The sequence below is a fragment of the Rhea pennata genome, chromosome 1, assembly GCF_028389875.1.
Source record: "Rhea pennata isolate bPtePen1 chromosome 1, bPtePen1.pri, whole genome shotgun sequence".
Classification (NCBI taxonomy): domain Eukaryota; kingdom Metazoa; phylum Chordata; class Aves; order Rheiformes; family Rheidae; genus Rhea; species Rhea pennata.
This window is the reverse complement of record NC_084663.1, coordinates 121357579-121377987: the sequence shown is the minus strand read 5'-3', so window position 1 is coordinate 121377987 and position 20409 is coordinate 121357579.

Below are 20409 nucleotides of genomic sequence, written 5' to 3'. Positions count from 1 at the left end.
ATGAGTCAGATAAATAAAGATGTTTTACAGGACTAATAGCCTAGGAAAACAGACTTATATCTTACAATAAAAAGACATTAAAGTATATTAATTACAAAGAAATGACAGGGAAATACCTGTTCGGACACTCGCTGAAGTCCTGCTGTTCTCAGCACAAGATAATACTGCCACAGATATTGTGTATACATGACCGGGAAGCAGATGGTTAAACACAGTTTTTGTCTCATTTGTAGTGGTTTTATTGATCTCCTGGTCTCCATCCATGAGGGAAGCAACATAGAGGCTGCCTCTTCCGCCACCCTCTAGGGTCCAGCCAAATTGTATTGCTTCCCCAGTCACATTCTGAACTTCGATGGACACTGGTACTGCAAAGAGAGAAAGTTTCTTATAGCTGAGGGAAGTTAAGTTCACTTCTATATTTCTACTCATTTAACACTGGAGGAAAAAAAATAAAAAATAAGCAAATACAAATCTTTGCAAGTTTTCTGAGGGCTGATTTCAGCCTTTCACTCTATTCTCCTGCAAAGGCAGAAAGAAATTCTTTGCTCTATGAATGCAAACCATACATTAATATACAGCATATGAAGGCTCCAACATAAAAAAGGGTGACATTCTCCTTGCTTCTAGTCTTTCTCACTACAGGCAAGGCAGCTGCTCTAGTGAGTATTAGAGATGGACTGCTTGGTATTTGACCCAAACTGGTATCTCAGGAGAATGGGTTAGTAAAACACAGTCAGGAAACCCCAAGTTCAGAGCAGTAGTTAGGCATCTTAAAACTGTGCTTCATAACAACTTCAAGAAAAATCACCTATCATTCTAGTTTATCCCTGGGGGTAGGCGCTTTTTCCCATGTAGGGCTTTACTAAGGTATAGAAACTTCCTTGACTGGAATTTGTACGATTATACATCTTCAGTGGTTCTCTCAGTCTTCTCTTTCTGAAATTTAGCTGCAGATTTTACTTCATAGCTGATGTCACTGGTGAACAAGAATACCTGATCTGATTTTGATAACGTTATTCTACATAGTTTTCATTCTAGTATGCAAGATTAAATATTTACTCACTGCAAGGTCCTGATCCAAATGCGGTAGTTAAAATGGAATTGGCTGTGGATCCTGTAAATCTATATGTAGCCCTTTCTGGAGGGACTGTAGTCATGTGTTCTGTAAAAATAACAGTTTGGAGGTCGTGAGTAGAATTACTTTTAATAGTTTCACCAAGTTTATGCTATTTAATCACTTTCTTTTTTTAATAAATAACTTACAAAAACCAAGTTCAGAAATACACTGACATTTCTGGTCTAATTTATTACCTGTAATGCTCATTCTCACACAAAATCCAATGCATCAAAGGCCAGTATAAGTAATCTTAATGAACTATTATTACCTCAAGGGAGATCAGGAGAGGGAAAAAAGTTTATATGCAAATTTTTAAAGCTTAAAGGAATGATAGAATAAAGCAGTTACGTGAAGGTATGTTCTGGTTTTTTTGACAAATTCGCCCTGGAACTTGGAGACTGTTATCTGTGAATCCTTCCTTGCATTGACATGAATAACTTCCTCCATCAGCAGTGCAGATGGCATGTTGGGAACAATCATTTAATCCTGGCTGACAACTATTCCTTGCTACAGTGAAGGTAAACAAAACAGAAAAAGAACAACATTTTAATTCATCATTGAAAAAAGGGTTAAACAGAATACTATTTGCAATTGCCTTACCACACCTAAATCCTATTTCACTGACTGTTCCCACTGGTGACAGGTAAACTAATATTTTAATTCATAATAAAGCATGAAGTCATACCTTCTATAAAAGTCCTTTTAGGATCAAATTTCAATAATGTACTCATGTTAAAGGCCTTCATAAAAACATCTGATATCTCTCTTTTTGTTATATTTTTGCCTACATCCAACACAATGTTGAAGTCCACAATCACACTGCCATTCTTGAGACTATTAATTACAATATGCATTTTTCCTTCCTTTATTAATTTTAGGATCTCCGTCGGCAGATATTCTTCAATCTGCAAGGTAAAAAGTTTAAGTTATTTTTTTTTTTTCTCCTTTACCATCAAGAATTGTTAGAGCAGTATACCAGCCATAATTTATCTAGAAGCATCTTTCATAGAAGGAGAATCTGTGTACCTGCCAGAGAGACTTTCATTTAAAGCAGGGCCTCCAAGGACCACAATATAAACAAGAAATAACACCTCAGTAATCACTACTTTGATTCCAATCTTCATCCCATCTTTCCTAGCCACAGTTAAGATTATTCATGCCTGCATCCTCATGATTATTTACATTAGAAAGAGCTCAACAGAAAAATGAATTTTATTTTAGAAGTCCTAAGTAAAATACCTCCTTAATGAACATAGTTTCAAACTCCTTAAATGCTGTACTCGATTTGTTCTGGTATTCAGGTATGAAATCTTCATTGGTAATCCTAGCGGTTCCATTGAAGACTTTAGCAGCTGTGGGGATATTGAAGACAGAATAACCAAAAAGTACAGGCACTGTTTAAAAATGGTTCCCAGCTAAGCACCTCTAAGGAAAGAACAGGCCAGAGATGAAGGTAGATAGGTTAACTCCCTGCACCACAGCTGGCCAAAACACAACTCATAAACACTCTGTACCACTCACTCACCCCTGTATTCCTCCCCTCCTCACCACTGTATTCCTCAGTTGATGCATCTCTGAGGGCAGAGGACAAGCTGTTACACGATGGGAAAGGATGGACCACTGTACCCCTGGGATATATTCCTCACAGCACAGCAGTTTTGAACCCTATCCCTTGCAAGAGACTTTTCCTTGTTCTGTAGTGCATTGACTATGAGGGCAGCTGAATATCAGAACAGGCTGCCTAAGAGATTGTAGAGTCTCCATCCGCGGAGGTATTCAAAACCCAACTGGATACAGTCCTGGGTAGCCTACTCTAGTTGACCCTGCTTGAGTAGGAGAGGTTGGACCAGGTGATCACCAGAAGTCCCCAATTATTTTGAGAGTCTGTGACTCTGCTCCTTCCAACGTGTGGCTTCTTGTACTTTGCATAGCTGCTCTTAGAATCACAGATCATGCCAGCCCATAGGGGTCACAGAGTAAGACTAAAGGTATTCAGTTGTAAATTTAACTACCCTGGTAGTTAAATACCCCGGAATGTTGCAGTCAGCAGTGGGAGCTGCAGGACTCCAGGCAATCCTAGGGCTGTGGCTTTGAATCTGGTGGCTACCAAAGGGAACTCAAAAGAGGGTACAATTTATATAGGAAGATGGAGGAGCAGGCCAGGCTTGGGAAGCAACGAGTATGGAGCTGGGAGAGACCAACATGTGGAACTGTGGATCAGGTTCAGCAAAATATTGAATTTAGCAGGAAGAGAAAGGAGGCTATGGATCTCAGCCTCATGAAAAATTTGCAGACTGGCTTCTAGCAGCTGAAAGTTTGGCCTCCCTTTTCCTGTTCATTTCAGGATATAGTTTATTCGTGTCTAAGGTGGTGTTCAATGAAAAATAGCTTCATCTTCCAGCCATGTATGTGTTAGCTTTGTAATAGAAAAAAGGAGAGATTACTGACGAAATACCTGTTCGAACTACCATCGAGGTACTGACATTCTTAGAGCAAGATAAAACGTCCACAGATATTTGGTATTCATGATCAGGAAGCAGATTTTGAAATGCAATGCTTGTTTCATTTTTGCTTTTCTCTGTCACTCTGGAGCCCTGCCACAGACGCACTGTGTAAGGACTGTCTCTTGTGCTGCTTAGAGGTCTCCAGCTGAACTGTATCATTGTGCTGGTCACATTCTCTAGACGTATAGAGAAAGTGGTAAGAGCTAAAAACGAAAAAGGAAACTCCTGTGAATAAGACATGTACTTACAGTTTATATGTCTCTAAAAATAATGTATCAATGCAAAACTGATTATGTAAGGAACAATTTAAGTCTCTACAAAGCTTCTGGATAAGTGTGAAAGACCAAATTCTGTCTTATCATGCCTATGCATATCTCCCTTTGAATACCATGAAAGCACTGTGCTCCATCCTGAGGTAGGAATAACACCTCAGCTCTTGCCTTCCAACTAGAAGATTGCTATTTTGCTGTAAAAATGAAAATCATATCCCCCCAAATGTCTTCTATTTTTGATTTGTTCAGAAGAGAAAAGGTCTGTATTCTCCTATTTTCTTTCTTTACATTGCTTTTATTTTTCCTCCATTACAAACTGAAGAGAGCTTCATTACTGCATAGTCTTTGAAGCAGACAGGTAGCCGCTTGACAAACAGTATGCACACAGTAGGAAAGAATTATTGGAAAAAAAAATCCAAGAGCTGCCAGAGCTCAAAGACATATCTGTGGAATTCTCCCAAGGACAGAACTGTCTCTAAACCAGCAAAGGGAATTTCAGAATTGAACTTAACAACAACAGCTTCAGTACCTAGCAAGATTACTTCACCTATGCAACATATCTATGCAACATTTTACCTCTGTTGAACCCTCCTGCGAACAAATACAGAATCTACCACTGCAGATCAAATTGCAGACTGCACTAGCAGTTTGTGGGAATTGCTGCACTGACCTACAGTTCTGGCTTAAAGTCACATTCTAATGGAGGTATTTGTCCACAATTAAACTGCTCAGTGCCAATGGCATGGCAGAACAGTCTACTCAATTATAAAAAATACTCTTACCTTTACATTCAGGATTAAATATTAAAATACTCACAGCAAGTTCTCGGTAAAGAAGCTTTTACAGATGTGAATCCAATAGGACTCTTAGCAGAAACTGTAGATCCTGTTCTAAAGCTAGCTGTGTTATTATGTAAATCAGTGCTTCCAGACATTGCTATCATAGTGGAGATTTCTGCATATACTCTGGGTTTAGAAGTCAAAGGAGGAGTACTCATTTCTGTAAATAAATATGTAGTAAAATCATTGGTACTGCAATATATAAATATTGAAAATAATTTACATAAATTTAACAGATATTGAAAAAACAGTATATGACCATAAAAAAGTACAAAATAATAAATAGCCAAAAAGCAATGAAAAAATACATTAAAAAAGAATAAAATATAAATTAAACACCACAAACACAAAAATTAAAAAAGTGGTAAAAATAAATTCCCAATAGCAAACAGGACATGAAGTGAAAGAAAAAACTGATTATTATAAACAAAATACAATAAAATAAAATTCCTCATGCAGGAAATAGAAATAATAGACAATATTAAAGTATTTCTCTAATGAAAATAATAAAAAATCTACCAGCATGCGCGGAGACCGACGCCTCTGAGCTGGCTGAGTCTGCAGCTGGGCTGTGCGTTGCCCCCTCGGCCGCCAAGGTGCCCAGCGCCGCACGCGTGGTGCCCCGACTGGAGGAAGGGCCGGAGGAGGAGGCCAGCGCCGGGGGGCCATGGGACGCGTTGGCCGAGGCCTGGCCCGTGCTGCCGCTGGTGGTGCTCTGCTGCGTGCTGGCAGGCGCCCTGGAGGAGCTGGGCACCGAGGTGGAAGAGACGCTCCTTGCCGCGGAGGAGCTGGGCGTTAGGGACACGGAGCCAGCACTGCCGCTCGGAAAGCCCACGCCTGTCGCAGCAGGCTCGGGACTGGCGCTTGCGAAGGAGGCGCTGGGTGCCTCGCTCCCGGCAAACGCTCCCTGGGAGCTCGCGGTCGTAGGCGCCGAGTGCCCGTCCGAGGGAGCGGGCGCAGGCTCCGTCCTCACTTTCCCACTCTCCGCCTGCGCTGTGGGTGCCGTCGCCGGTGACGTTGTGCGGAAGGCAAGGGTTGTCCTGGCGTCCGTCTCGAGGTCAGCGGTGGCGCCGCTCGCCTGGTTGCTGGTGGCACTTGCGCCTTTGCCCGCAGGAGTCGTGGCAGCGCTGGGAGCGGAGGCGGGAGGCGTGACAGGTGCTGGGCTCCCCGAGGGCAACGGGCTGGCCCCAAGCTCCGCGCTGGCGTGTCCCTGGCTGGCGGCGCTCAACCTGACACCTGCTGCCTCTGTGTCCGCACTGCGAGCCAGCGTGGAGGACAGCCTTGCCCTGGCCGTCCCTGAGCTCACAGCGGTGCCGGGCTGCGCGGAGACCGACGCCTCTGAGCTGGCTGAGTCTGCAGCTGGGCTGTGCGTTGCCCCCTCGGCCGCCAAGGTGCCCAGCGCCGCACGCGTGGTGCCCCGACTGGACGAAGGGCCGGAGGAGGAGGCCAGCGCCGGGGGGCCATGGGACGCGTTGGCCGAGGCCTGGCCCGTGCTGCCGCTGGTGGTGCTCTGCTGCGTGCTGGCAGGCGCCCTGGAGGAGCTGGGCACCGAGGTGGAAGAGACGCTCCTTGCCGCGGAGGAGCTGGGCGTTAGGGACACGGAGCCAGCACTGCCGCTCGGAAAGCCCACGCCTGTCGCAGCAGGCTCGGGACTGGCGCTTGCGAAGGAGGCGCTGGGTGCCTCGCTCCCGGCAAACGCTCCCTGGGAGCTCGCGGTCGTAGGCGCCGAGTGCCCGTCCGAGGGAGCGGGCGCAGGCTCCGTCCTCACTTTCCCACTCTCCGCCTGCGCTGTGGGTGCCGTCGCCGGTGACGTTGTGCGGAAGGCAAGGGTTGTCCTGGCGTCCGTCTCGAGGTCAGCGGTGGCGCCGCTCGCCTGGTTGCTGGTGGCACTTGCGCCTTTGCCCGCAGGAGTCGTGGCAGCGCTGGGAGCGGAGGCGGGAGGCGTGACAGGTGCTGGGCTCCCCGAGGGCAACGGGCTGGCCCCAAGCTCCGCGCTGGCGTGTCCCTGGCTGGCGGCGCTCAACCTGACACCTGCTGCCTCTGTGTCCGCACTGCGAGCCAGCGTGGAGGACAGCCTTGCCCTGGCCGTCCCTGAGCTCACAGCGGTGCCGGGCTGCGCGGAGACCGACGCCTCTGAGCTGGCTGAGTCTGCAGCTGGGCTGTGCGTTGCCCCCTCGGCCGCCAAGGTGCCCAGCGCCGCACGCGTGGTGCCCCGACTGGACGAAGGGCCGGAGGAGGAGGCCAGCGCCGGGGGGCCATGGGACGCGTTGGCCGAGGCCTGGCCCGTGCTGCCGCTGGTGGTGCTCTGCTGCGTGCTGGCAGGCGCCCTGGAGGAGCTGGGCACCGAGGTGGAAGAGACGCTCCTTGCCGCGGAGGAGCTGGGCGTTAGGGACACGGAGCCAGCACTGCCGCTCGGAAAGCCCACGCCTGTCGCAGCAGGCTCGGGACTGGCGCTTGCGAAGGAGGCGCTGGGTGCCTCGCTCCCGGCAAACGCTCCCTGGGAGCTCGCGGTCGTAGGCGCCGAGTGCCCGTCCGAGGGAGCGGGCGCAGGCTCCGTCCTCACTTTCCCACTCTCCGCCTGCGCTGTGGGTGCCGTCGCCGGTGACGTTGTGCGGAAGGCAAGGGTTGTCCTGGCGTCCGTCTCGAGGTCAGCGGTGGCGCCGCTCGCCTGGTTGCTGGTGGCACTTGCGCCTTTGCCCGCAGGAGTCGTGGCAGCGCTGGGAGCGGAGGCGGGAGGCGTGACAGGTGCTGGGCTCCCCGAGGGCAACGGGCTGGCCCCAAGCTCCGCGCTGGCGTGTCCCTGGCTGGCGGCGCTCAACCTGACACCTGCTGCCTCTGTGTCCGCACTGCGAGCCAGCGTGGAGGACAGCCTTGCCCTGGCCGTCCCTGAGCTCACAGCGGTGCCGGGCTGCGCGGAGACCGACGCCTCTGAGCTGGCTGAGTCTGCAGCTGGGCTGTGCGTTGCCCCCTCGGCCGCCAAGGTGCCCAGCGCCGCACGCGTGGTGCCCCGACTGGAGGAAGGGCCGGAGGAGGAGGCCAGCGCCGGGGGGCCATGGGACGCGTTGGCCGAGGCCTGGCCCGTGCTGCCGCTGGTGGTGCTCTGCTGCGTGCTGGCAGGCGCCCTGGAGGAGCTGGGCACCGAGGTGGAAGAGACGCTCCTTGCCGCGGAGGAGCTGGGCGTTAGGGACACGGAGCCAGCACTGCCGCTCGGAAAGCCCACGCCTGTCGCAGCAGGCTCGGGACTGGCGCTTGCGAAGGAGGCGCTGGGTGCCTCGCTCCCAGCAAACGCTCCCTGGGAGCTCGCGGTCGTAGGCGCCGAGTGCCCGTCCGAGGGAGCGGGCGCAGGCTCCGTCCTCACTTTCCCACTCTCCGCCTGCGCTGTGGGTGCCGTCGCCGGTGACGTTGTGCGGAAGGCAAGGGTTGTCCTGGCGTCCGTCTCGAGGTCAGCGGTGGCGCCGCTCGCCTGGTTGCTGGTGGCACTTGCGCCTTTGCCCGCAGGAGTCGTGGCAGCGCTGGGAGCGGAGGCGGGAGGCGTGACAGGTGCTGGGCTCCCCGAGGGCAACGGGCTGGCCCCAAGCTCCGCGCTGGCGTGTCCCTGGCTGGCGGCGCTCAACCTGACACCTGCTGCCTCTGTGTCCGCACTGCGAGCCAGCGTGGAGGACAGCCTTGCCCTGGCCGTCCCTGAGCTCACAGCGGTGCCGGGCTGCGCGGAGACCGACGCCTCTGAGCTGGCTGAGTCTGCAGCTGGGCTGTGCGTTGCCCCCTCGGCCGCCAAGGTGCCCAGCGCCGCACGCGTGGTGCCCCGACTGGACGAAGGGCCGGAGGAGGAGGCCAGCGCCGGGGGGCCATGGGACGCGTTGGCCGAGGCCTGGCCCGTGCTGCCGCTGGTGGTGCTCTGCTGCGTGCTGGCAGGCGCCCTGGAGGAGCTGGGCACCGAGGTGGAAGAGACGCTCCTTGCCGCGGAGGAGCTGGGCGTTAGGGACACGGAGCCAGCACTGCCGCTCGGAAAGCCCACGCCTGTCGCAGCAGGCTCGGGACTGGCGCTTGCGAAGGAGGCGCTGGGTGCCTCGCTCCCGGCAAACGCTCCCTGGGAGCTCGCGGTCGTAGGCGCCGAGTGCCCGTCCGAGGGAGCGGGCGCAGGCTCCGTCCTCACTTTCCCACTCTCCGCCTGCGCTGTGGGTGCCGTCGCCGGTGACGTTGTGCGGAAGGCAAGGGTTGTTCTGGCGTCCGTCTCGAGGTCAGCGGTGGCGCCGCTCGCCTGGTTGCTGGTGGCACTTGCGCCTTTGCCCGCAGGAGTCGTGGCAGCGCTGGGAGCGGAGGCGGGAGGCGTGACAGGTGCTGGGCTCCCCGAGGGCAACGGGCTGGCCCCAAGCTCCGCGCTGGCGTGTCCCTGGCTGGCGGCGCTCAACCTGACACCTGCTGCCTCTGTGTCCGCACTGCGAGCCAGCGTGGAGGACAGCCTTGCCCTGGCCGTCCCTGAGCTCACAGCGGTGCCGGGCTGCGCGGAGACCGACGCCTCTGAGCTGGCTGAGTCTGCAGCTGGGCTGTGCGTTGCCCCCTCTGCCACCAAGGTGCCCAGCGCCGCACGCGTGGTGCCCCAACTGGAGGAAGGGCCGGAGGAGGAGGCCAGCGCCGGAGGGCCATGGGACGCGTTGGCCGAGGCCTGGCCCGTGCTGCCGCTGGTGGTGCTCTGCTGCGTGCTGGCAGGCGCCCTGGAGGAGCTGGGCACCGAGGTGGAAGAGACGCTCCTTGCCGCGGAGGAGCTGGGCGTTAGGGACACAGAGCCAGCACTGCCGCTCGGAAAGCCCACGCCTGTCGCAGCAGGCTCGGGACTGGCGCTTGCGAAGGAGGTGCTGGGTGCCTCGCTCCCGGCAAACGCTCCCTGGGAGCTCGCGGTCGTAGGCGCCGAGTGCCCGTCCGAGGGAGCGGGCGCAGGCTCCGTCCTCACTTTCCCACTCTCCGCCTGCGCTGTGGGTGCCGTCGCCGGTGACGTTGTGCGGAAGGCAAGGGTTGTCCTGGCGTCCGTCTCGAGGTCAGCGGTGGCGCCGCTCGCCTGGTTGCTGGTGGCACTTGCGCCTTTGCCCGCAGGAGTCGTGGCAGCGCTGGGAGCGGAGGCGGGAGGCGTGACAGGTGCTGGGCTCCCCGAGGGCAACGGGCTGGCCCCAAGCTCCGCGCTGGCGTGTCCCTGGCTGGCGGCGCTCAACCTGACACCTGCTGCCTCTGTGTCCGCACTGCGAGCCAGCGTGGAGGTCAGCCTTGCCCTGGCCGTCCCTGAGCTCACAGCGGTGCCGGGCTGCGCGGAGACCGACGCCTCTGAGCTGGCTGAGTCTGCAGCTGGGCTGTGCGTTGCCCCCTCGGCCGCCAAGGTGCCCAGCGCCGCACGCGTGGTGCCCCGACTGGAGGAAGGGCCGGAGGAGGAGGCCAGCGCCGGGGGGCCATGGGACGCGTTGGCCGAGGCCTGGCCCGTGCTGCCGCTGGTGGTGCTCTGCTGCGTGCTGGCAGGCGCCCTGGAGGAGCTGGGCACCGAGGTGGAAGAGACGCTCCTTGCCGCGGAGGAGCTGGGCGTTAGGGACACGGAGCCAGCACTGCCGCTCGGAAAGCCCACGCCTGTCGCAGCAGGCTCGGGACTGGCGCTTGCGAAGGAGGCGCTGGGTGCCTCGCTCCCGGCAAACGCTCCCTGGGAGCTCGCGGTCGTAGGCGCCGAGTGCCCGTCCGAGGGAGCGGGCGCAGGCTCCGTCCTCACTTTCCCACTCTCCGCCTGCGCTGTGGGTGCCGTCGCCGGTGACGTTGTGCGGAAGGCAAGGGTTGTCCTGGCGTCCGTCTCGAGGTCAGCGGTGGCGCCGCTCGCCTGGTTGCTGGTGGCACTTGCGCCTTTGCCCGCAGGAGTCGTGGCAGCGCTGGGAGCGGAGGCGGGAGGCGTGACAGGTGCTGGGCTCCCCGAGGGCAACGGGCTGGCCCCAAGCTCCGCGCTGGCGTGTCCCTGGCTGGCGGCGCTCAACCTGACACCTGCTGCCTCTGTGTCCGCACTGCGAGCCAGCGTGGAGGACAGCCTTGCCCTGGCCGTCCCTGAGCTCACAGCAGTGCCGGGCTGCGCGGAGACCGACGCCTCTGAGCTGGCTGAGTCTGCAGCTGGGCTGTGCGTTGCCCCCTCGGCCGCCAAGGTGCCCAGCGCCGCACGCGTGGTGCCCCGACTGGAGGAAGGGCCGGAGGAGGAGGCCAGCGCCGGGGGGCCATGGGACGCGTTGGCCGAGGCCTGGCCCGTGCTGCCGCTGGTGGTGCTCTGCTGCGTGCTGGCAGGCGCCCTGGAGGAGCTGGGCACCGAGGTGGAAGAGACGCTCCTTGCCGCGGAGGAGCTGGGCGTTAGGGACACGGAGCCAGCACTGCCGCTCGGAAAGCCCACGCCTGTCGCAGCAGGCTCGGGACTGGTGCTTGCGAAGGAGGCGCTGGGTGCCTCGCTCCCGGCAAACGCTCCCTGGGAGCTCGCGGTCGTAGGCGCCGAGTGCCCGTCCGAGGGAGCGGGCGCAGGCTCCGTCCTCACTTTCCCACTCTCCGCCTGCGCTGTGGGTGCCGTCGCCGGTGACGTTGTGCGGAAGGCAAGGGTTGTCCTGGCGTCCGTCTCGAGGTCAGCGGTGGCGCCGCTCGCCTGGTTGCTGGTGGCACTTGCGCCTTTGCCCGCAGGAGTCGTGGCAGCGCTGGGAGCGGAGGCGGGAGGCGTGACAGGTGCTGGGCTCCCCGAGGGCAACGGGCTGGCCCCAAGCTCCGCGCTGGCGTGTCCCTGGCTGGCGGCGCTCAACCTGACACCTGCTGCCTCTGTGTCCGCACTGCGAGCCAGCGTGGAGGTCAGCCTTGCCCTGGCCGTCCCTGAGCTCACAGCGGTGCCGGGCTGCGCGGAGACCGACGCCTCTGAGCTGGCTGAGTCTGCAGCTGGGCTGTGCGTTGCCCCCTCGGCCGCCAAGGTGCCCAGCGCCGCACGCGTGGTGCCCCGACTGGACGAAGGGCCGGAGGAGGAGGCCAGCGCCGGGGGGCCATGGGACGCGTTGGCCGAGGCCTGGCCCGTGCTGCCGCTGGTGGTGCTCTGCTGCGTGCTGGCAGGCGCCCTGGAGGAGCTGGGCACCGAGGTGGAAGAGACGCTCCTTGCCGCGGAGGAGCTGGGCGTTAGGGACACGGAGCCAGCACTGCCGCTCGGAAAGCCCACGCCTGTCGCAGCAGGCTCGGGACTGGCGCTTGCGAAGGAGGCGCTGGGTGCCTCGCTCCCAGCAAACGCTCCCTGGGAGCTCGCGGTCGTAGGCGCCGAGTGCCCGTCCGAGGGAGCGGGCGCAGGCTCCGTCCTCACTTTCCCACTCTCCGCCTGCGCTGTGGGTGCCGTCGCCGGTGACGTTGTGCGGAAGGCAAGGGTTGTCCTGGCGTCCGTCTCGAGGTCAGCGGTGGCGCCGCTCGCCTGGTTGCTGGTGGCACTTGCGCCTTTGCCCGCAGGAGTCGTGGCAGCGCTGGGAGCGGAGGCGGGAGGCGTGACAGGTGCTGGGCTCCCCGAGGGCAACGGGCTGGCCCCAAGCTCCGCGCTGGCGTGTCCCTGGCTGGCGGCGCTCAACCTGACACCTGCTGCCTCTGTGTCCGCACTGCGAGCCAGCGTGGAGGACAGCCTTGCCCTGGCCGTCCCTGAGCTCACAGCGGTGCCGGGCTGCGCGGAGACCGACGCCTCTGAGCTGGCTGAGTCTGCAGCTGGGCTGTGCGTTGCCCCCTCGGCCGCCAAGGTGCCCAGCGCCGCACGCGTGGTGCCCCGACTGGAGGAAGGGCCGGAGGAGGAGGCCAGCGCCGGGGGGCCATGGGACGCGTTGGCCGAGGCCTGGCCCGTGCTGCCGCTGGTGGTGCTCTGCTGCGTGCTGGCAGGCGCCCTGGAGGAGCTGGGCACCGAGGTGGAAGAGACGCTCCTTGCCGCGGAGGAGCTGGGCGTTAGGGACACGGAGCCAGCACTGCCGCTCGGAAAGCCCACGCCTGTCGCAGCAGGCTCGGGACTGGCGCTTGCGAAGGAGGCGCTGGGTGCCTCGCTCCCGGCAAACGCTCCCTGGGAGCTCGCGGTCGTAGGCGCCGAGTGCCCGTCCGAGGGAGCGGGCGCAGGCTCCGTCCTCACTTTCCCACTCTCCGCCTGCGCTGTGGGTGCCGTCGCCGGTGACGTTGTGCGGAAGGCAAGGGTTGTCCTGGCGTCCGTCTCGAGGTCAGCGGTGGCGCCGCTCGCCTGGTTGCTGGTGGCACTTGCGCCTTTGCCCGCAGGAGTCGTGGCAGCGCTGGGAGCGGAGGCGGGAGGCGTGACAGGTGCTGGGCTCCCCGAGGGCAACGGGCTGGCCCCAAGCTCCGCGCTGGCGTGTCCCTGGCTGGCGGCGCTCAACCTGACACCTGCTGCCTCTGTGTCCGCACTGCGAGCCAGCGTGGAGGACAGCCTTGCCCTGGCCGTCCCTGAGCTCACAGCAGTGCCGGGCTGCGCGGAGACCGACGCCTCTGAGCTGGCTGAGTCTGCAGCTGGGCTGTGCGTTGCCCCCTCGGCCGCCAAGGTGCCCAGCGCCGCACGCGTGGTGCCCCGACTGGAGGAAGGGCCGGAGGAGGAGGCCAGCGCCGGGGGGCCATGGGACGCGTTGGCCGAGGCCTGGCCCGTGCTGCCGCTGGTGGTGCTCTGCTGCGTGCTGGCAGGCGCCCTGGAGGAGCTGGGCACCGAGGTGGAAGAGACGCTCCTTGCCGCGGAGGAGCTGGGCGTTAGGGACACGGAGCCAGCACTGCCGCTCGGAAAGCCCACGCCTGTCGCAGCAGGCTCGGGACTGGCGCTTGCGAAGGAGGCGCTGGGTGCCTCGCTCCCGGCAAACGCTCCCTGGGAGCTCGCGGTCGTAGGCGCCGAGTGCCCGTCCGAGGGAGCGGGCGCAGGCTCCGTCCTCACTTTCCCACTCTCCGCCTGCGCTGTGGGTGCCGTCGCCGGTGACGTTGTGCGGAAGGCAAGGGTTGTCCTGGCGTCCGTCTCGAGGTCAGCGGTGGCGCCGCTCGCCTGGTTGCTGGTGGCACTTGCGCCTTTGCCCGCAGGAGTCGTGGCAGCGCTGGGAGCGGAGGCGGGAGGCGTGACAGGTGCTGGGCTCCCCGAGGGCAACGGGCTGGCCCCAAGCTCCGCGCTGGCGTGTCCCTGGCTGGCGGCGCTCAACCTGACACCTGCTGCCTCTGTGTCCGCACTGTGAGCCAGCGTGGAGGACAGCCTTGCCCTGGCCGTCCCTGAGCTCACAGCGGTGCCGGGCTGCGCGGAGACCGACGCCTCTGAGCTGGCTGAGTCTGCAGCTGGGCTGTGCGTTGCCCCCTCGGCCGCCAAGGTGCCCAGTGCCACACGCGTGGTGCCCCGACTGGAGGAAGGGCCGGAGGAGGAGGCCAGCGCCGGGGGGCCATGGGACGCGTTGGCCGAGGCCTGGCCCGTGCTGCCGCTGGTGGTGCTCTGCTGCGTGCTGGCAGGCGCCCTGGAGGAGCTGGGCACCGAGGTGGAAGAGACGCTCCTTGCCGCGGAGGAGCTGGGCGTTAGGGACACGGAGCCAGCACTGCCGCTCGGAAAGCCCACGCCTGTCGCAGCAGGCTCGGGACTGGCGCTTGCGAAGGAGGCGCTGGGTGCCTCGCTCCCGGCAAACGCTCCCTGGGAGCTCGCGGTCGTAGGCGCCGAGTGCCCGTCCGAGGGAGCGGGCGCAGGCTCCGTCCTCACTTTCCCACTCTCCGCCTGCGCTGTGGGTGCCGTCGCCGGTGACGTTGTGCGGAAGGCAAGGGTTGTCCTGGCGTCCGTCTCGAGGTCAGCGGTGGCGCCGCTCGCCTGGTTGCTGGTGGCACTTGCGCCTTTGCCCGCAGGAGTCGTGGCAGCGCTGGGAGCGGAGGCGGGAGGCGTGACAGGTGCTGGGCTCCCCGAGGGCAACGGGCTGGCCCCAAGCTCCGCGCTGGCGTGTCCCTGGCTGGCGGCGCTCAACCTGACACCTGCTGCCTCTGTGTCCGCACTGCGAGCCAGCGTGGAGGACAGCCTTGCCCTGGCCGTCCCTGAGCTCACAGCGGTGCCGGGCTGCGCGGAGACCGACGCCTCTGAGCTGGCTGAGTCTGCAGCTGGGCTGTGCGTTGCCCCCTCGGCCGCCAAGGTGCCCAGCGCCGCACGCGTGGTGCCCCGACTGGAGGAAGGGCCGGAGGAGGAGGCCAGCGCCGGGGGGCCATGGGACGCGTTGGCCGAGGCCTGGCCCGTGCTGCCGCTGGTGGTGCTCTGCTGCGTGCTGGCAGGCGCCCTGGAGGAGCTGGGCACCAAGGTGGAAGAGACGCTCCTTGCCGCGGAGGAGCTGGGCATTAGGGACACGGAGCCAGCACTGCCGCTCGGAAAGCCCACGCCTGTCGCAGCAGGCTCGGGACTGGTGCTTGCGAAGGAGGCGCTGGGTGCCTCGCTCCCGGCAAACGCTCCCTGGGAGCTCGCGGTCGTAGGCGCCGAGTGCCCGTCCGAGGGAGCGGGCGCAGGCTCCGTCCTCACTTTCCCACTCTCCGCCTGCGCTGTGGGTGCCGTCGCCGGTGACGTTGAGGCGTGACTGGAGGAAGGGCCGGAGGAGGAGGCCAGCGCTGGGGGGCCATGGCATGTGTTGGTCAAGGCCTGGCCCGTGCTGCACTTCTGAGTGCCCCCAACCTCTGGTTTGCATGCTTGCCCTGTAATTATTTAACTTTATTAAATACTCTTCATTAATCCTAATATTTTTTCACTCAGATTGCTTTTATCTCAACTCCAAATGCCTTTTTTTTTCTTTTTATTTATTTTAGTAATGTATACCTTTATTTTTTTCCCATTTTTCTTATACACATATTTTAACATTTGTGTACAATATCCACTTGGAGAACTGTTTGTTATTTTATATAGTTCAATTATTAATGTTTCTAAGTTATAGGTATTTCTTTTTTACACATATTTTTCAATATTATTTTTTCTTTTTTCTCTCTAAACATCCCGTCTTCCCATCATATCCTTCCACAGCAAAATTTCTGGAGATATGGCTAGAATAAGCAATAATGAAAAGGATGTAATTTTTCCATGTAATTTTCTTTTTTTTCTGCAGTTCATGTATGTTCTATAATTTCAATTTCTCTACTTTTCAAGACAAGTATATCTTTATTACTTACTGATGTACCGATAACACACAAACATTTTCTCTGCATATATTTGTAGTCTGATACCTTCTATCATAAATAACCATGGTATAACATTCACTGCTTTCCTTTTTTTACCTGTATCACTAAGAATGAGTAAATATTAACTAGTGTAGTTTGCAAGCATGAACATTTATAAACATATCTAACGCTCCTCACATTTCCTTAAGTAGAAAAATCACATATCGTTTCTGTTTTGATGAAGTATTCAGGCTAATTCAGACTCATTTCTTGTACTTGCCACACTATTTTTACTTTGATTCTGAGGAGTGTTTTTGTGTCTACTGAGAAAACAGACACTATCTGCTGTCTCATATTAACATTCTGCCTTAGCATCCCTTACTTAATATCCTAGTTCTTTAGTTTTGGCTATTTGAAGCTTAAAGGATTCTCAGCCACGGTATACGGGAGTAGCTCTGCCGAGTTCTTAAGAGCTACATTAAGTAAATTCTTTGGACTCTACGTACCTGTAACAGCAGAGTAGGATTTGTCATACTGCGAGGGAAGTATATAACAGCATGTAACTTAACAACACATACTTTGCAAACTTCTTCCTACAGACTAATATATTTTCTGATCTGCCACACAGCTTTAACTATATGACCCTGTTTTTATATCCGTTGAATTCTTAATAGCAAGTATTGAATTCCAAAGAATCTAACTCTAACGCTGTATTGAATGACATGAAGCGAGACAGTAAGAATCGAATAATACAGCACTCTGAGTTCCTAGGTGTTATTTCAAACTGCTCTCACGTTACAGTGAGAACAGAGCATAATTAATGTAACACAGTCCGTGTTTTCTTACCAGTCTTTATTCATAAAGAGCCTCTCAGGGGAGATAGACTGGCAAAACAGGTATGTCATTCATAGGTCTCATAACTAAAAACGCTAAGACTTAAGGCTAAAAAGGTCATAAAATCTAGACAGTCACTGCATGTTTTATTTTTTAGATGAGGCATTTTCATATAAAGCATTTATCCAAAGAGAATTTATCTATATTGATTTTTAGCCCAAAAAACATGAGATTATTATTTCAAATCTGTTTCATAACGTTTTAAAATACAAAGCAAGGGTACATAGTCAAACAGATTTTAACTTACACAGGAAAAAACAGAAAATGAAATGCTGAAAGTCCTTCCAAGTTCCCATGACGAGTTTTCACCTCTTTGCAGCACTCTTTGCATTTGTGGAAGTGACATTTTGGGTTGAAGGCGTCAGTATTTTAAGCGGGGTGAGGCTGCATTGTTACGTCTCAGCCTCAGGTAATCCCTCACATTGGCAGGATCGCAGCCAATCTCATGAAGTTCTCACACTTGGCCTTACTACAATAAATTCCAAAACTTTCTGTCAAAGTAGGCTTGCTCGTCTTTCATAAAACAAAGTCAGGGTCTGGTCCAAAGTCTATTGAATCAAAAGGAGAGACTCTTACTGAATTTGGTGGGCACTGCATCATGCCTGAACATCTCTGGATATTTGATAGGCAGAATATTTTAATAATCTTGTGCCTGGTCAATGCACGACTAAGATACAGAACTGAGGAGTCTGGGGTCCCAAACTTTTGCCTTAATCAGGAGATAAAACTTTCTTTGCCACATTTCCCAGAACTTTAAATTATTTAGGAGTAGATGTTGAAGTATTCGATCTTAACTTGAACTTTTATTTAATTAGAATGCCAAATCACCAGCAATCCACCAAGCAGACCTCAGTCTTTGGTCCGTCCATCTTGTAAAGAGACTGGAGCAGGTATACATCTCTACTACCTCACCTTTTTGAACTAGGTGGAAAATAATAGATAATCATGCTTCTCATGCTAAGTTTATGCACATTTTCTTTAACAGGTCACCTCCTCCTAATTATAAGCAGTTGGTGCTGACCGATAATACCACTCACTTGTTCTGAATCATACCCTCAACTACCAGTGCCATACCCACTTTTCTTCAATTTAGTGACCTTTTATCTCTATACCTGGGGGTTTATTGATAACTTGAACATTTATGTTATGTCATATTTTTAATACCTTTTCCTGCCTCAGGTTTATGCTGGTAAGAGTCTTGATTAAACTATTTTCAATTAGATTTTTTTTCAGCACAGATGAATGCTTCTAACTAGACAGCACTTCTGGGCCTTTGCAACTGGGTGTCTTGCTCTGTAGCACAGCGGGAGTCCATACTGCCTCTCAGGGGAACGCTACCTGTACTGGCACAGCAAGTGCTGTGGCTATGCCTGTATTTCCTGCAGGGAAGGAGAAAAGAGTGCAAAAGGAAGGTTCTTTTATGTTATTTTTGTATTAGTGCAGCCTTTAAGTCACAACCTCCCATACCTTATTATACAAAAATATATTCTGTGTCTTTCCTGTTTCCTTTGTCTCTCTAGGTGGCTTTCACTCTGTTTCATCATTTTGCTTCTTTGAACTATATAGGTCCTGTTTTCTTAGTCACAGTCACTGAAGACACTAATTTCAGTTTTCTCACCATTCATTGGGAAAGAATGAAGAACTGAAGGATACAAATGAGAACAGAAAAATCTGATTCATAGTTACTGGGAGATTTACTCTGGCTTTCTACTACTACCCTATGTGATGTGGTTAGGGGTACAGGCTCAAAGGAGGAAAACTGTTATCTAGCTAAGCATTTTTCAAATTTTCAAAAGCTGGCATATCTATGGCTACATAAATCCTAGATTTTGCTCTGGAAGATACATTTTCTAAAATCAGTTTCACTTGGTTTCGCTTTGACACACAAAAGAGATGAAGGCAAATAATACTTCTGATGAACCCAGCAAAGGGTATTGTTGTTCTTTGGTGCGAGGTAGCAGATTTCTGCTTTGTGCGTTCATTGATGACGCAGAGTCAGGGTGTTTTCTTAGCAATCATTTGTTTACACTCATACATTCCGGCTTTAACTGAAATGTTTAAAGAACGCAAACAAGCTATTTCCTCTTGCAGAGATCATTGGAAATCCATCCTCCTTTTAACCTGGAGTCCAATGCCTTTGGGCTTCCCTCTCTCTTGAACTCTCATTAGTCTAACATTCATAGTCAGCTTGGGCACTTATGGTTGAACCATTCTACATACAAGGAGAATGTTTGGACCTTATCTCCTCCCTCGGCCTCTGCAAGTCCTACTTCTCTCCCAGCAGTGTATTAGAATCAATTCTCTTGCAAACTGCAGCTCTCTGTCCATACGAAGGAAAGGGCAAGATTTGCTCCTCCTTCCTTCTCTCAGCCAGTATCATCATGTGTGCACTGACAGCCATAGAAAATTGGCTTCAAAATACTAAGTCAAGATTTTCACTATCTTGGAAGAACCACTACCATTCTGTAGTGTATAATGACACTTAACTTTTATGAAAGGGGAAGTTTTTCATATACCAAAAGGGCAAACCAAGTTCAGAATTTAGCAATATGAGTCTATTTTTACTGACATATAACAAAAGGCATATTATCTTAATGCAAAAAAAAATAAATCTCTTTTTTTTTTGAGGGATAGATACAGTGGGCTAGCTAGTTGTTTCATCACAGCCTGTTATCAGAGCTAAGGTTCAAAGAAGCTTTTCTGTCAGGCAGCCTGGATTCTACAGTCTCTTTTTTTTTCACCAGGGACAACATATGTCCCAAGAAGCAAACTAACCTCTAAGTCATCTTGACATATATTTTCCCATAAAACTCTGCTTTCTGGCAAATGCAGAACAAGTTTTACCACATGCCTTAAAGATATCAGAGTTCCCACTATCAAACTGCTGTCACTTTTCAAATTTTTCTAATGCTTTTGACTCATCTCACACACCTATAAATTCAAGATTTGACTGACCACCTACTTTTTATATGTTTCTTTCATAACTTATGAGGCAGCTTGTGTTACACCTAAATGTAAGAGATGAAGAAACTAGACTGAAACTCCGTACAGTTCACTTGTTCGCTAGTCCAATACTTTGGCTTGGGATGCTAAAGTCTCTGGCCATTACATTGAAACAAAAACTTAGGATATTAATTTCCATCTACTCCAGAACATGTCATTAAAAGCCCACATTTACCAAGGCCTTAGCTTCTCAATAAGATGGAAGAAGTAAAAAGAAAAACAGAGGGTAGCTGCCATTGGCAGAAGTGATATCTTTTATAAAGTCAGCTAATACAATGGGGGAAAAAGCTGAAACTCTTTTGGTCATGTAATCCTCTCAGCCAGCCTAAATCACAGGTTGCAGATATTGGGGAGGGATGTTAGTTACTTCACAACTGAAAGATAAACAACTCATTTTGACGTACTCAGTTTTCTAACACGCCCTTCTACCAACCCTTACAAAACATTTCTGGATCCTTACTTGCCCATCTATTAATCAAAGGTAGAATTTCTTGGGGAAATGAGTATTTGAGGAAACGGGATGATACTGTCTTTAACATTTTTTTTTATCATATCACAGTTCCAAACTAACATATTCAAGAACTTCCAAAACCATACCAGTACTGTTAATGAGGATGTGGTTGATAATATTGCTCTGTGGG